The 17,034-nt window shown below is 38.6% G+C and overlaps 1 long non-coding RNA gene across 1 annotated transcript; it reads right to left on the bottom strand.

Annotated features, from left to right (window-relative positions):
- Positions 1 to 462: 462 nt before the first annotated feature.
- On the bottom strand, positions 463 to 16,727 carry LOC137447219 (uncharacterized). The gene is made up of 7 exons (XR_010988826.1): positions 16,586 to 16,727; positions 14,882 to 15,077; positions 9,821 to 10,031; positions 8,059 to 8,226; positions 3,191 to 3,277; positions 2,239 to 2,298; positions 463 to 1,414 (listed from the first exon to the last, which is right to left on the bottom strand). It is a non-coding gene; the product is annotated as an uncharacterized lncRNA (long non-coding RNA).
- Between the last annotated feature and the right edge of the window lie 307 nt (positions 16,728 to 17,034).

Below are 17,034 nucleotides of genomic sequence, written 5' to 3'. Positions count from 1 at the left end.
GAAAATAGGACTATGTCCATTTAGACTAGCTGAGGTTGTGGCCTGATATTTGTGCTGAAATGCTGAGGCTATAGCTGAATAAATATTTATTGAAAGCTGACTGTTAGGGTGCAGAGGGTAGACTGCTCATTAGCAAACAGTTAGGACCCTTGTTTTCATCTTTCTTCAGGAATTCTCCCATTATTTTTTTTTTTTTTAATACATTTTTTTAGGGAGAATTTTGTCTGAGTAAAGAGTACAGACAAGATCCTTCTTACTTCTAGGGATTATACTGTATACAGTGAAACAGAAATTTTCATGTGGACTTTTGAACTTGCACCCATTTGACTGTCCTACACTGATTCATGCCATGTACTGTACATGAATGACTAGTAATGTTTACAAAATGAATTAGTTTGACTCCAGCTCTCCAGCCAGAAAGTAATCAAAGTGAAGAGCCAAAGTATTTCTGAAATTCCAGCTTCCCTAGCTAGAAACTTCATTCTCTGTCTCATTAATCAGGATATTAATGTAAAATGTACATATTCTATACTGGAAGACAATTAACAACAGCGCTGGTTCTGAGCAAAGTACACACATTAAGTAGTCCACCCCCAGAATGCTCTTGTGTGGTGGGCATGTCCGATTACAGCATGTGGTAGAGACAAAAATAGTGAAAATGTCTGTCAGTAAGCAGTTAATCTACAAGTTGTAGTAGGTGTTTTTTCTAAGCTATATTCCATTTAACATTTTATTTCATGCCTTCCAAAGCCACTACATGCATTCATAGGCATATATTCAGGAATCTTCTTATGCAAATAGTTTTAATAGGGTTATTCATACCTGGTCACTGAAGTCTGGGAAGCTCTAGTTTATTTTCTCACTAACCGCCTTAATTCAAGCATTCAGCAGCAGCAGGACTATCTTCAGAACAATCTCCGCCCATGAAACCCATCAGCCTTTGTTAGAGTTAATGTAAAAATTATTATGAAATAAAACAATGTTATTTAAACATTTTCTTTGGCACAGTCTGAAACTCTAAAAGGATCACTGAAATTTCCCTGAGAAAACCAGTTTTCTAATCTGAAAAGCACCACTTCATATAAAGCTGCAGATGTCTCAGAGCCAAATTGTTTGCTCCTGTAAATGGTTAGAGCTCCACAGAGGGAGGATATGAAATAAGGCTCTGTTGATTTTCCAGTAGAGCATCTGAACCACTTCCCCCATTCCTAGTCAGTGAAGGCAGAATGAAAAGAGGAATAAACCTTGATTAGCATATGAGCTCTTCATTTGATGTAAATTGCCACAACTCTACTGAACATCTGACTCAAGCAGAGTTAGAACAGGACTTACCACCAAGAAGATCTTGGTTAGGGCATTTTAATGGTGATTTTATGTGGGAGGTTAAGAACCTGAATCTTCATCCTTATCCGTGCTGAAAACAAGGAATGCACAACAGAACTATAGCTCAGTAGAGAAATTGATTTTTGCAGGGAGGGAGACTAAAGAGGCTCACTTCTTCCAAAATTAGCAAAATGAGCATTGTATGTAGCTTGGGTCAAATGACAAGTGACCACGATGCTGCCTAACACCGCCCCATCTATATCATAGCTGCATCCAGCCTGAATTTGCAAATTCAGAGGACTGGTAAAAATCAATAACATCTGAATAAAACATCTTGGCAGGATGTGTGTAACATTACCTAAAAATCAGAGGTTAATAAATAGTTAAATTTATCTGTATCATCTTTTAAGTAGTTTAAACATAAGTCAATATTTTTGTCTTTTGTTGTCTCAGGGTTTCCACAGGAGCACAGAGAATTTCATCAGTGATCTTAGCACACTTTATAGCATTATGCCTTTGTACTATTGCCTGTCTGTACCCTTATCTGACATGTTATCAGCTGTATGAAAATAACTATCAGTCCCTTCACCCCAGAGCAAGGGGAAGAATGACAGTGGCTAGTTTGCACACTTGAAATGGTTTATTTGTTGCAATCCTGTACACAAGATGTTTATCAGTAAGCACTAGACAGCCATGCAGAAGAAGGAGCCTTAATTCTGTCTGAGACAGCCTCTTATTGCTATTGATAGTTAGCATCAGTGTCCAGTCTGAAAAATGGAAGTGCTGCAGGCAACTTCAGTCAAGACACCATATTGATCTACTGCTTCCTTTGCCTCCCTGAAGCTAGAGAAGAAAAATAAAAAGGGGAGGAAATGCTTGCTGTATGAGGGGGCAATGCAGCAGTCTATGACTTACCATCATTCAAAAGGGATGTGTATGTGCATGGATATTCCTGATATTCAGTACCTCAGACAACTGTAAATCACACACAGAGTCATGATAAATATAAATGTCAATGTGTTGGAAATGTCCTTTACTATATAAGGGGTGTCACTAGAACTACATTTTTAGCATGGAACATTTTTGCTGCTTTTTATTTTTCATTGACTTATTGTGCTTCTGTTATATCCTGTCTAACACAATCAATCTAAAGCATAATATCTGAGAATCCTATTCATAAATAATACATATTTGGGTCATTTTCATTTGTATTCTACAATGAAGATTTACAAGCCAGAAACAAAACAAGAAACAATATGTGGAATGCTCTTATTCAGTGGATAAGAATATATTACTGTGATCAATTAATCTGCTTTTCTCTGCATTAGGTGGACATGTTTATGGTACATCCATAAGGGTTTATAACTTAGGAGAGATAGAATCAGCTCTAAGGCTCTAACATAAAATGTCTGTCCTCAGAAAAGAGAAACTTTTCCAAAGTGTGTGTTTTTTGTGTTTTGTTTTTTGTCCCATGGGAAATGTGTTAATTTTGGCAAACTCAATGACAACTTTCAACGTTGTGTTGCTCTGCCCTATACACTACCTCTCATGTTGAATGAAACAAGATATTTACTACATTATGCCATAGCTAAAAATCAAAATAATAATTCTGGGGATTTCTACAGTGTCATTCATCCAAAGATAGTCACATTCTACTACAAATCATACAAATTCACTCTACAAGAGGGCAAACTGACACACAGAAAATTGCCAGCTCAATTTTTTTATCTGCCAGAAGTTAGTAGGCAAAATCAAGTTAGAAAAATAAATAAATCTATGTGCATATAAATTGCAGCAGCAATTCATAACAAGAAAGGCTTAAATTTGTATTAGTATACTGATATCTCATATAAGAAAGCATAGTCACCTGTGCAGTCCCCAACAGAGCTGGTATTCTGATGATGGGGCATGTCAGAGGAGCAGCAGTAATGGTCCAGAAATTTAAACGTCTTCACTGAAGGAACAAAAGTTAGATCTTGGTGAGTAAAAATGAGTCACTGTTACTTTAGGAAGGAAAGCCAGGATATGCAAGGATATTTTGCAGGCAATATAATCTGAGGAGAAAAAGTTGGGGAGAACAAGGCTGGCCACTGTGGCAGATGCCCCTGTCTGCCTCAAGCATTCAGGGGTGCAGGCTGTGCTCACTGCTTTGGACTGTGGTCCTCAAAGTGGGTTATTGCATTAGCTTTTCAACTCTGGAAATTTGCTACAAGCGCATCTCAGATAAAAGTGAAATGAGTTTTGCAACTATGGCAAAAAAGCAATTGTACATTTCATAGGTGTTTTAAAACCTCTTTTGAACAGAAAATAAAAATGGGGGTGGGGGGAAAGGCTGCATTTCCATTCCCATTTTTATAGTTTGGTGTTGCAGATGTTTCTGGGTCAGAGGTGAACATGTCTTTAGGTGTCAAAAGATGCAATAACCTGATTCAAAAATGGCCCAGTCTCCAGAGCTGTGACTGTTTGCCAGAATATCCTCACCTCAGAAGCTTGCTGGCAGCTACATGTTCCAGGTGCCTTACGCTACACAGACCTGGTAGTCATTTTAATATTTTCCATGCTTATGTAAATGGACCTGATATGTGTTCATCAAATGTGGGGAAAACCCACGGAATTGTGCACCATCTGTTCATAGGTAAAAGGTCTGCTTTGCTGACAACCTAGTGCACAATCAGAAACAAAAATGAAAGCAAGCATGCTTTTGTTTTGTTCTGGTTTGGTTTTAGAAATCTAAAGCGTAACATTATATCAAAAACTTAAGAAAGTTCAAAAGTTCACTTTCTTCAGAGAGCATTGTCCTTTTCAGATGTCTGAACATTAGCTGATCCCCATGGAGCTCTTAAACCTGTGCCACGTGGCTACAACCTGCAGCCTAGTGAAACTCTGAGCACATACAGAATTTGGCAGGACATAGTGAGGGTGTAAGGGCCACATCTTGGGCAGGTGGATGTCTGCAGTCATGCCCTGGACCAGAAGCCTCAGTGAAATAGTAGCTGACAGCATTTCAATGCTTCTGGTTGGACTCAAGTGAGAAACTCGAGGTGAAGCAAAAACTAAGAGGGTCATTTAGATAAAGCATCACCTTATTTTATTTAACACCCAGTACTGCATTTTCTTTTTGTTAGAATTAGAGTAAAAATTAATTCAATTAATATGGTAGATGCCAATCAAAGTGTCTATCTTTATTGTTTTGGTCTGGTTTAAATGAAACTGTTGGACAAAAGGCAGTTATGTCCTTGAAGCAGCTATGATATGAAAAAGAAGGCTGTGGTCACAATTGTCTTCAGTGTCAGCTGAGAGAAACCAACCAGTCATCAGAAGAGGAATCTGAGACCTTTCTTGTCCTTATGCTTCGCATGGAATGTACACTTATAGTTTTCTACAGAAAAATGCTAACCAGACCTGGGAAATTTATACCTTAATGTGAGTCAGACATTGTCAGAAGATGATGTCAAAGACTGTTTATAAAGCATATTTTAATTGTATCTCATTGGGGAATGAGATCTTGTCTTGGGTGAAAAAAGTTACGGCAGTTGGCAGAGGAGAAAAACATACGAAGCAAACATTGATAAAGCTAATCAAATCCAGACATATGCAATCTAAAATCTCCACTGGGATTCAAGGTAATCTAAAGGAACACTACATCATCAAATGCTGTTAAACCACCCAATAGAACCTGAAGAGAGAAAAAATCTCTGTAGAGACAAATGCCAGATGCTCAGTAAGGTGAGCCAGTGGATCCCCATTGAGGTAGGCTGTACTGCTTTACGTGGGCTTAATCTTGCCATAATGGCCTAAACCAGATATTTTAACCTTACCACCAGCACTTTGCTAGGGCATAAAAGTTGCAAAAAAAAGTATGATCAGTTAATTGGGAAAACAACCAGTTCCCCACAGTTTAATCTACCCCATTTACCAAATGAGACAAGTTTTATGTGTTTCAACCAGAAAAGTGCAATTCCTCCAGTAATGTGGCTGAGATATTTACTTTGAAAATGAGGAAACTTATTTCCAAGGTCAGTCTGAGGTTTCCTAGATTCAGACTAAAATACTTTGCAGGGCCAAAGAAATATTTACTGGGTTCTGGGGAGCAGGGAGTAGATGTGTAGTTTGAACATATTTCAAGTCACCCTGGGAGGTCTTTTACGTGTTATATATTTGTGTCTCCTCAGACAGCCTTTTTTTTTTTTTTTCCCTGAGAATATGAAAGTAACAAAAATGACATATTTTTTTATTGCCTGTACTTTTCAGTTGTGCCATTTCCTACACTGAACCAGAGAACCTGTATTACTGGCATCCTTTCCAGAGCGTAATTCTTCCCAGTGCATCATATGAAACTATACAGTCAAATTTTGCCCAAGGGCTGCTATTCCTTCTGTGCTAAACTATGAGATTCTGTATAAAGCTATGGTTTGCTTTATCTGACCTTTGACAGTGGGAATCTTGGTAGAATCACATTATAGGTTGTAGGGCTAATGCTAGGTGGACATTTGTGGGCAGTTGTAAACTAACCAGCAGCATTTTACAAATGAGCTCCACAATGAGTAGGTGATTGGAAGATGTGCTATTGCATGCTGGAGATTAACATCCAAATAGGGAAACTATCACCTACCCCAGGAATGGCAGTAAAAGTTAAAAGATATATTAAATATTATTAATCATATTAAAAAAATAATAATTAAACAAAAAAAAGAGCATTCTTACAGCTGCCAAACAAGCTTGGGAGAATTAATGTGTTTGTGTCAAAAATACTAAGAAAACTGAAATAGTAGTACAGTGACTGACAAAATCTTACTTGCCCAGAGAAGTAACACTGGACATCCAATGTAACTAGGTAGGTGCCAAGAGTCCTTTTGTAGATGCTATGGAGCAGCTTTCAAATGTAAGGATGTACAATGACCCCCATGCTCTGGTCCCCTCTGCGGGTTCTGAATTCCTTCTTAATCCAGAGAAACCTCCATTGAGGTGTGATGACCTGAAAAGACGGGAGCTAAAGAATCAATGTTTTTAGTAAACCAGCAATTATAAAAAGATCTATAGCTTCTTCCATGTAATCAGGTAAATTACCAGGAGTGACATAAAGCACCTAAACTGGGGAAAGAGTGGAGGAAGCGGGAGTGTGGTGGTGGTGGTGGTCCCTTGGGAGACACCCAATAGGATGCTCAGTCTGCGTAGAGGGCAAAAGCTTAAGTGAAAATGAGATGAAGGAATGATCAGATATAGTCAGATCAGAGACAGTTAATAAAGGAATGTGCTAACCTAAGATAAATGTGAAGAAGCATAACTGTGCTGCGTGTGTTGGTGTAGCAGTTCAGGAACAAGAGAGGTTCCCAATCCACATCAGTCCTAGCTGAAGCATTTTCCAGGAAAAAACCCAGAAGGGATAAGGACACTGATTTAACATTCCTCTCTGCTACTCCAATAGTGTAAAAGAGTATAAAGTGCTTCTAATTATATCTACATTTTCTGCAGGTCTGTTTTTACTGCTGGTGTGTTATATGTCATCCTTACTGATGAGAAAGTCAGGCCTCTGCCATCTGTGGGTTTGGACAATGAGAAAGATGCTGTTTAAAGAATACGTAAAGAGAAGTACTGAGAATTACTTGAAAGCAATAAACTTTGTTGGTTGGCTAACATTTCTGTGGGCCAAAGAGCTCTGATTAGAAGGGGTTGCCATAACAACAGTCAACATCTGGTTAAAAGAGACGCACAATGTAGCAAACAAATGCTTGGAACATAGCCTGTATAAAACTCCATCAAATAATTTGGTATATCTCCATTCTTAGACTATTCAACAGAAATGGCCCAGGGTTACAGACAACTGAGAAAAGCTCAAGAAGTATCTGTACTGACCAAGTGTAGAAATGACTGCAAGAATTTTGTCCAAATGCCTTTGGTGGCTTATAGTCTTCAAATGTTTCAAAAAATAGCCTTACATTTCTAAACCCCAAGACAAAAGTTCAAATTCTTAGACACATAACGTAGAGCTAGGTACTTTTTGAGTTTCCTCAGGAGCTTAATTAATATATACAATTATACCTGGGAATTAGGGAATTGGAGCTGTAACTCATCTGCTAGATGCTGATACCTGGAGAATACACTAGATTTCTCAAAATAAATTTTGGTGCTCTCAACAATTTTGGTGTTACCACTCTCTAAGAGGTGAAATTGTATGTTCTTCACAGAGAGTTAATCTAGCTTAACTTCTTATCTTTAAGACTAACACAGATCCCAAATACATTTATGTCAACCCTACGTTACAGTGAAAGGAGTGTGAGTCAGTAAATGAGGAGTTTCAAATGAAAGAGGTGGTTGAAGCATTCTGACCCCATTCAATCAAGGTCAGTTTTCCTCTGAATTATACCTGCTTCCTTGTCGAGCATTTAAGATACTTTCTAAGTGTCTATTGACAGCCTTAATAAGTGGCATATAACAATGAAGAAGAAAGCAAGCTGCTTACAAAACTCACCCTTTCTCCATGTGATAAAAAGCAGAATTTCAGAGGAAGATACAAAAGAATGTTTGGGTCCCAGCTGTATGTGTCTATGGGAAAGAAGTGGTGAAAAGAGGCCAGCAGCTCCAGGAAACAGCAATGGGAGGGAAAAGCTTTCTGATGATGGATGGCTAAATGCCAATTGAGAGAGCAGTACATACAATTGAGTTTGCATTGTTGCAATTATTAAAGGTTATTTTACTTTTAATTTTTTGTGGTAGGTGTTCTTACTCCTTCCTTACCGAAACCCTTGATTTTCACTTGCTAGATACTCAGATGCACTTGTCGTATGCAAAAGGTGATTTTAGTTCTTGGATGCCAGGAAACCTTTCCAGTGATCAAAACACAGCTGCATGGGCTTGCTTGATCTCTTAATGGGTGCCACAACTCTGGGGTATGTCTGTCTGTACCTGTGAAAATAGATATAATTACTATAACAGATATCATACGTATATGCAAATCCAGATGGTAAAAATGACTTATAGTAGGATGAGGTTTTCATTTGCCAGACCAAATCAAGATACCCAAATGCCTTAATCGAGCACATACAATCTGCACCAGGACTACTGCTGCTGCAGTGACATCAGCATCAGTTTAATCTATTTTATTTCACATTGAGCTTGTTTTTTAATCTTAAGGAAAACATTTTAAAAACCATACTTTAATTAGCTTTTTCCAGGCTGTCACCTCTCTGCAGCCTTTAAAATGCTCTTTCTGCTATTTCCCACAAGTGGCTTGGACATAGGATGTCATACTATAGGACTACATGCCATTCAGTGGACACCGATCTTGGGTATTAAAACAATGAATGTGCAGCTTCCTAGTTGTTTTATACAAAATGCTTTCAGTGTGAGACAGGGAACAGAACATTTTCTTATAGATAACCTTTTTATCCATTAAAGAAACGCATACCATCCCAGTCACTAACAAATAACAGGGAGAGACAATATCTTCAGTATGCTTTATTATATTAATACATTTTGTATTACAATTTTATCTTCTTCAGTTTGACATTTATTTCCCCTTTAATGAGTCAAAATGCCTAGCCAAGAGCTCTTGACTTGAAGCACATTCTTAACATCAACATATTAACTGTCACATTCAGGCTAATAGGCTTAACTTGTCTGCTGGAGATCTTTGTCAAACGAGACCCAAACCTTCCAATTTTAAAAAATTGATGTAAATGGAAACTTCCACTTTAGTAGCACTGGAAAGACAATGATGCTGCTTCATCACCATATGAACATTCAGTATTCTGGTTTTGCTCCAAAACATCTTTATCTGTGATAAGTGCCTCTTGTAATACATACTGAACAAAAAGTAGTTTAACAGAGATTTGGAAATCTTGATTTGCAAGAGTTAGCCAATTCTGAATCCTTCATTTTATTTTCTTTTGTATCATAAGGGCAAATAATTATTGCAGCTTTCACCATGAGCTCAAGCTTTATATTTCAGCAGATCAAGCTTGAGTGCATGCAGATGGCTATAACATTAATTTATTTTTTTAAAAAGGATATTCTGAAGCCAACTGTAAGTAAATTAATGCAAAACTGAGAGCACGGTTTTTTATAATCTTGGGTAAAACCAAGTGAGTTTCAAAGGACTCAGGTTCCCCTCAGGAATCTAGGTTAAACAACTGCAGCCTTCTAATATTCTTTAATTCTCACTCTTAAATGATATTATCATGACTCACATTATCAATGCAAGGGAAAGAACAAAGAAAATATACTGTTGATGTAATCTATTTTTAAGAAGAATTTTAGAATCAATGATGGCTATTTTAAAGGAAGGAGATAAACCTGGCATTTAGACAAAAGTCCCATCATTTTCCTGCTTCTTAATCCAAAACAACCCTGCAGGGTATGGAGTTTCTGAAAAAACAATGGTGATAGACTTTCTCTCTATTCCTCCCCCCGCCACCTTATGGAAGAGCAGTACATGCAGTGATTGAAATTCTCTGTGGATTTGATCTGTTCTCATTGCTGACCAAAGGGCTATTTTTACCTTTCTCAGTGACGCTGAACCAAAGCTCACTGCTCACGGGAGCATGGCTCTGTAGGTCAGATGTAACTCTCAGTGTCAGGAAAACTGAATGCACTCTTGAAGATTGGGTCCACCAATGTGTTTCTATATTCAAGCTGTCTTTTCATGGTTATGGTATTTCTGGCTTCTTACTCTTTTCTTGTGAAACTAGGAGATAGTGCTCATTTGCTTCCTTGTTTGCATGTATGAGGAAGTGAGAGACAAAACAAAATATAAATTCTTTTCAGAGTGAATGTCACGTGAGCTATTTCCATCTGTCTGCCTGATCTGGCATTTTCAATTCAATTTCTCCGTTTCTCCTGATGAGCCATCCATCCTTACTCAGTAATACGCACTGTTTAAGTGCTGGACATACACTATAATAATAACTCCCAACTCTAATGGGATGAACAAATAACATCAATTAGTTGGTGTGATGATGTTTCCATGACAAACTCCAGGTTTATGGATTTGCTCATTTTTAAGCCTAAAAACTTTTTGATATTTTTCAAGAAAGAGTGTGACTTGACCATCTCAATTAATAAACCTGACTAAATGCGTATGTACATATATCACGGATTGTGCTCCTACTTAAACCAAAATTTAAATCAACATCTAGTGCAAAACTAAATTTAGGCTTAACTGTAAAGACTTAGTTATTATAATGCATATTTCCTGATAAACACTTATGCACTAATTTAATTGTCTATTTCCTGAGGAAGCTTTAAAGACTAGAAGCGTTGGTGCGCACCTGTACTTTGTTACACATTGTCACATCAAACACTGCTTCAGGACAGACAGCACTTCAACCTGTTCTTAACTCCAGTCTTATTAATCTCAGTCATAAAATACAATGGACTTACTGACATGTCTCAATTTAAGTCTAAGTAACAGTTAGAATAGAAATGTTTTACTAAACTGAGAACTAAACTGAGGCACACTCTTGTTCAGTTACAGAGGACAAAGCTTCTTGCTGAAGGAATATGTAGGTCTGTGCACAGAACTAAAACATTTAGTACCATAATAGTACTTCTGGAACTGTGTATCTATGAATCTTATTCTAAATGTTTCCATGCTAAATTTTCCCTCCCAGCAGTGTAACACGTATTACAGTAATACTGAACAACAGAAATTAATTAGTATGACTTTTAAAAGCTTTACATATATTTAAAATGTAAACTCTTTCACTCTGGCTATACTAATAATTTTGTCCTTTGTGCTTCTTTTCTCCTGCTAAGACCAACAGTTCAATCAACTAAACATTTTATTTTCTCCCCCCTCTCACTTTGTGTGCCATTTTCTTCATTTCTACAACACATTTTGACTGTAGAATGACAGAAATTAAATAATCATGCAGCAGGACATCAGTAAATTTTTCAGGCCTGCTGAAATAAAACCCAGAGGTCCACTGAAATAAACCCCAGGTATCGAGGAGTTTATGATGATTCACATATATCTGCACCGTAATCTGTCATAAGGGAGGAATGCTCTTGTAGAATTATAGAATCAATAAGGTTGGAAAAGACCTCAGAGATCATCCAATCCAACCTATCACCCAACACCTCATGACTAACTAAACCATGGCTTCAAGTGCCACATCCAATCCCTTTTTGAACACCTCCAGGGACGGTGACTCCACCACCTCCCTGGGCAGCCTATTCCAATGGCCAACAACTCTTTCTGTGAAGAACTTTCTCCTCGCCTCAAGCCTAAACCTCCCCTGGTGCAGCTTGAGACTGTGTCCTCTTGTTCTGGTGCTGGTTGCCTGGAAGAAGAGACCAACCCCCACCTGTCTACAATCTCCCTTCAGATAGTTGTAGAGAGCAATAAAGTCTCCCCTGAGTCTCCTCTTCTCCAGGCTATACAATCCCAGCTCCCTCAGCCTCTTCTCATAGGGCTTGTGCTCGAGGCCTCTCCCCAGCCTCATTGCCCTTCTCTGGACACATTCAAGTGTCTCAATGTCCTTCTTAAATTGAGGGGCCCAGAACTGGACACAGTACTCCAGGTGTGGCCTAACCAGTGCTCAGTACAGGGGCACAATGACTTCCCTGCTCCTGCTGGCCACACTATTTCTGATGCAGGCCAGGATGCCGTTGGCCCTCTTGGCCACCTGGGCACACTGCTGGCTCATATTCAGCTGGCTGTCAATCAGTACTCCTAGGTCCCTTTCTGCCTGGCTGGTCTCCAGCCACTCTGACCCCAGCCTGTAAAGGTGCATTGGGTTGTTGTGATCAAAGTGCACCTGGCACTGGGACTTGTGGAAGGCCATCATGTTGGACTCTGCCCATCTGTCCAGCTTGTCAAGGTCCCTCTGGTGAGCCAATATAAACCAGTATAAAATCTGGGCTTACCCCACAATTTACTGCCACACTTTCTGTTCTGCAGCTAACCTGTAATAACCCCTTGCTCTCAGTCAAGGAGAGGAAGCTGGACGCAATAATGACCAGAAGACTTCCAGACCTTATGAGCAGTATTTCCATGGTCAAAAACTTTCAGAGATGGACAGATCAATGATTTGTTAAATCAGGGCCTTAAAACAGGAATATGCCTGGGGAAGTCACAAGTCAAAAGGATGGTGACTGTTTTTGTAAAACTCCTAACTGGGTCACCAACCACCAAGTGACTAGAACTCTTTATTCAATATTGACTAACCAAGATGCTTCTCCAAACACATTTAATGCGTCTTGTAACCCATTAATTGTTTTCTCAAAGAGCACTTGTCAGCAATTACTGCACTTGGTCAGAGTTGGAGATCTTGTTGCAAAAATAATCACTTGTTGGTACTCCTGCCTGGTGTGTCAGTAGCAAGTGGCACAGTGCAACTGCTGGAGCTTACAACTTTCTCATTTACTTGGACAGCTTCTTCAGTGATGTTTGAACAACAGTGATATCACTGCTAGTGTGTCAGTCATTAGCATCTTGGAAACAGGAGAAGAAACAGATTCAAAATGCCCAGATGAAATAACAATAGGAATACTCTTACTGCCTTTAGACAAAAGGCTATAGGAGTTCATAAATGAAGAGGACTTAACAGTTCCACTGATTTGGTACCTCAGTGGAGTTAAGCCAGCACATATGGTGTCTTGAAACATAAAAAAAAGCAATCAGACCAGTAACTTCTGGTTGAGTAGTGATAGCTAGGTCAGAGAATACAATCCTGTATGTATTTCATCAAATCAAAGCTTTACCCAGTTGGTACACACAGTATAAAACACCATTTATTTAAGATGCTTTCTGTTTTGTTTTCCCACTCAAATTTCAAAATAGTTCCCAAACCTGCTTGTGAAAATCCCCAAGTCACAAGCCAGTGAGATAAAAATCTGTTCACTGTAAAAAGGGAAGGGGGAGAGGGTGGGGAAGGAAAGGTTTGTTGATAAGTTTGCTGCACTATTAAAAAGTTTAACCACAGCCTAGAGCTCAAAGCAGCATTCATTTGTAGTTCCTATTTATTAAAATATATGAAAAGTATTCAGCAAAACTATACTGTGTTTTAGAATTACAGACACCCCAGTAATTAAGGTGTAAGACTAGACCCATTTCTTAGGAATACAGAAACACAAGTGATAAAAGCAGGTTGAGACTGCTCATTTAAAGTTTCCTGAGAACATACTGCTATTCGAAACAAGCAATAAAATAACACAGGAGAAAATGTGCAAGGGAGAAATCACAAAGGTTTTTATCAAGATGAATCTAGGACCACATCATCTAAATCTGTATAAAGCAAATGGCCTGCAAGTCACTGTGAAAGTGATGGGAACCCATGCTTCAAACACATGTCTTGAAAGAATGTCAGAAATCTTGTTCCTCTTTTGGCTGTGGTTACAGATGCTTTCTCCAGACAGTGGGCTCACTAGTTTCAATTGTCTGGAGTATTCAAAAATACATTTCCCCCTGGAACACAGTCTGCGTATCCTTCCAAGAAACATTAACGGAATCAAATTACTTTCACTTCAGGATAAATACTTTCAAATAAGTCTGTTAGAGACACTTATAGTAAATTGCTATTAATTAGTTTTTCCAATCTACTTAGGTTGTACTAATGAACACAATCACTTCTAAAATACTGATATACAGGATAAATCCTGCCTCTTTCTGTATGCTTGTGAAAAGCCCAAGGTAAATGGGAGATACTCTGCTGCAGGAATACATGTGAGCCACTTTTGGCCAGCAAAGGATGTATCTCTGAACTCTGCTGGCTGAAGAACAGCCAGGAGTAGCTGCCTGCACTCACTGTTGGACAGCTGCCCTGGTGCCTGGGCTCGAGCAGGGCAAATTCTGTAGCTTTCTGGCCACAAAATATTTAAGTTACATAACATGGAAACTCTCAGCTCTGCAAAGCCAATGAAACCACATTTCCTATAACTGTTAGTTCTCCTTTTTGCACATTACCCACTTGTAATGGCTGTTGTAAATTATGTGATAGTGTCTCTAGAGATGGGAACTTTTTTCCTTATGTTTGTGCACATAGCCCAACACCAAGAGGTTGCAGCCCTGATGGGACACTTCAGGGCATTACTGGAAGGACAGCAGTCATACCAGTACCACTCAGCTGCCTTCTGGTTAGTCAAAATAAGGAAGAGAAGTATGAATTAAAATGATGTCCATAGCACAATTTGAAACCAATAACATTACCTTCAGCAATTTGAAAGTGGTTACTGGAAAATCCCTAGATATTGCAGAGTAAAGCTCCTGGTAATTTGCTTCACTACTTCCTAAACAGTGTTGAAATGCAGTCCAATTATTAGACATTAGACATGATCTGCTCTTTTTGTGTAATTTTCTTAGCAGCTCTGAACACCTAAAGAAGTGCAGACCATAAGGCCTAGATCTAGCTGAGAAACCTGCATGTAGTACATGAAGTGTATGATTCCATAACTCATTAAGTCTAATTTATGGCATATGTAATTAAGCACCTTTGAATTGAACCTAGGTCTCTAGAGATAATAACACTTAGAACTCATATAGGGCTTTTCATCTTCAAAGTGCTTTACAAACATTAACTAATTAACAACATAATAAGACATGAAAGGCCAAAGTACTTACCCATAGTGCAATATAGCCTCTGCATAATTCAGATTTTGATGTTTTTCAATTCAAGTTCCACTCTGGGTGCACAGGGAGGATTTACTTGTGGTCCCCTTCCCAGTCAGAAAGCATGACTTTGTGCATACCATGTATCTGAATTCCTGAAGTACTTCACTGCTCTGCTTTTTGTTGCTGAGTCAGAAGAAACAGCTCCCTAAGGTGAAGGAAGGTATAGGAAAGAGCAGTTCACAGTGGTCTGTGAGGGTGTTTGAGTGTCCTAGGCTTTGGAGCCATAGTAGTGGGTCCTTAATGCAGGAAGGAGTTCTAAAAGAATTTACTACACAAAATTTCTGGTACACCTATATCCACAGCCTTTCCGAGGTACATCTATTAATAATTACACAAAGTCAATATGGACTGGCTAAAAGGATGATGGATGTCATAGCTGCATCTCTCGTCTCTCTCCAGACAATGCCTGCCTTTGTTGCTGTGGGAGTTCTACTCAACACCAAAAGCTGAGAATTTGGGACCAGTGGAAAAATATACCAAGAATGCATGATAACTCACTCTGTATGTTTAAAAAAAAAATCTCAGAAACAAATGCAGCTGGCTTAGTGGTAGTGGTACCGATGGAGCCCCATGAGAAACTGAAGAAAATGAGACAATACCATGGACTGAGCCCCAAAATGTATGTGTAATCAGCAGGCTTTTGTACTTCCCCACAGACAAGCAGTCCTGAACAAATACTGAAAGGTAACAATCTCACAGTAGCAATGCCTACAAGAGACTCTATGATAAACATAGGCTCTAATTAAAAGCGTTACAGTTTTTAAATGCAAATGTAGAATAGAACTGTCAAAATGTTTTATCCCTAAAGTGTGAATGCTAACCTTCCCATACTCATTATATAGCAGTACATTTTAATTTGCCTGGAGCAGAGTCGAATAAAGCAAGCATCACAAACACAATCAAATGGCTATTTGAAAGTACTGCTCTTCACAATAACTGTCTGAGCAGAGCTTCAAATGTTGATCAATTGATTACCAAAATCAAAGAATACATTTCCCAAATGAGCTGCTACAAAGCACTCAATAGCGCCAGAGAAAACAGCATAAAGCTCCACAGAACAGTAGTCTTCTCTAACATATTTACAAATGCAACTTTTTACTGCTTTCCTGTTTTATAGCTTAGATCTGCACTGATCTAGAGTGAAGAATAAAGCCCTGCTAATAAATCAATGATTTGATTCAGCTGCAGTGTGACAAATACAATTAACCAAAGACAGAAAACAGTTTGAAATGATCCAAAGGTATATTTTAAATCTTATGGCAAATCAGTCCCTCTGAAGCAATTGCTCAAATTACTTTTGGACCTCTATTAAACAAAATTATGGCAAAATATACAAAGGGATTTCTAATTTCAAACCATGTGTGAACATTCTTATTTTATAAAACACAACTCTTGATCTTCCCCTATCCCCCTTAGAAATTGGAATTTTCTTTCCTCACAATACTGTTTGTAAGAGGAGTACTACATGATCCTAATAAAGCTGTGTAAAGGTGAGATGCTTTTCCTGGTTTTGAGCTTGTCTCAGATAGTTACTATTTGCTCAGCAGAGGCCTCTGTTGAGCTAACCAGTTTACCAAAGCACTCATGGGTATTCTCCAGCTCCTCCCATGCTGGGACAACTATTGTTGGGAATGACTATATATTAAACATAACTGCTAGTGTACTGTTTTCTTGCCATCTCCAGTGAGTTGGTTTCTGCTGCTGTCATGATGTTCTTGGACTTCTGTTGTTTCCTTTTCCCATAAATGGGGTCCTCTGTCAGTCAGCTCTGGAGAACAGCTGCTCGACAAACACACTCAGTTTCAATTAGTGAGTTTATCCTGAAAAAACAAGATGAAAAAAAGGAAAATTACCTTTTAATCTGAAACAAACCCATTACTTACATTTCCTTATATTTTATGCTCCTTCTAAAGGCAGGTTTTCTTTTACCACCTTTTGCAGTAGCCTTCTATGTTGTGTTGCACTGTGCTCTCCTCATGGTGATAAAACCTGAGCTGGGGTGAAGATTCTGTAGTATGCTCCCTCTACAGAGCAAAGTTGAGGGTCTTTCATGACCAGATAAATTCTCAGCTCTCTTACCTCAGTCTGAAGCATTTGTCCTG

This window comes from Melanerpes formicivorus, unplaced genomic scaffold (assembly GCF_026170545.1).
Source record: "Melanerpes formicivorus ecotype bairdi unplaced genomic scaffold, bMelFor1.0.p_v2 SCAF_20, whole genome shotgun sequence".
NCBI lineage: Eukaryota > Metazoa > Chordata > Aves > Piciformes > Picidae > Melanerpes > Melanerpes formicivorus.
Note: the sequence above shows the minus strand (reverse complement) of the source record. Positions and strands in the feature narration are given on the sequence as shown.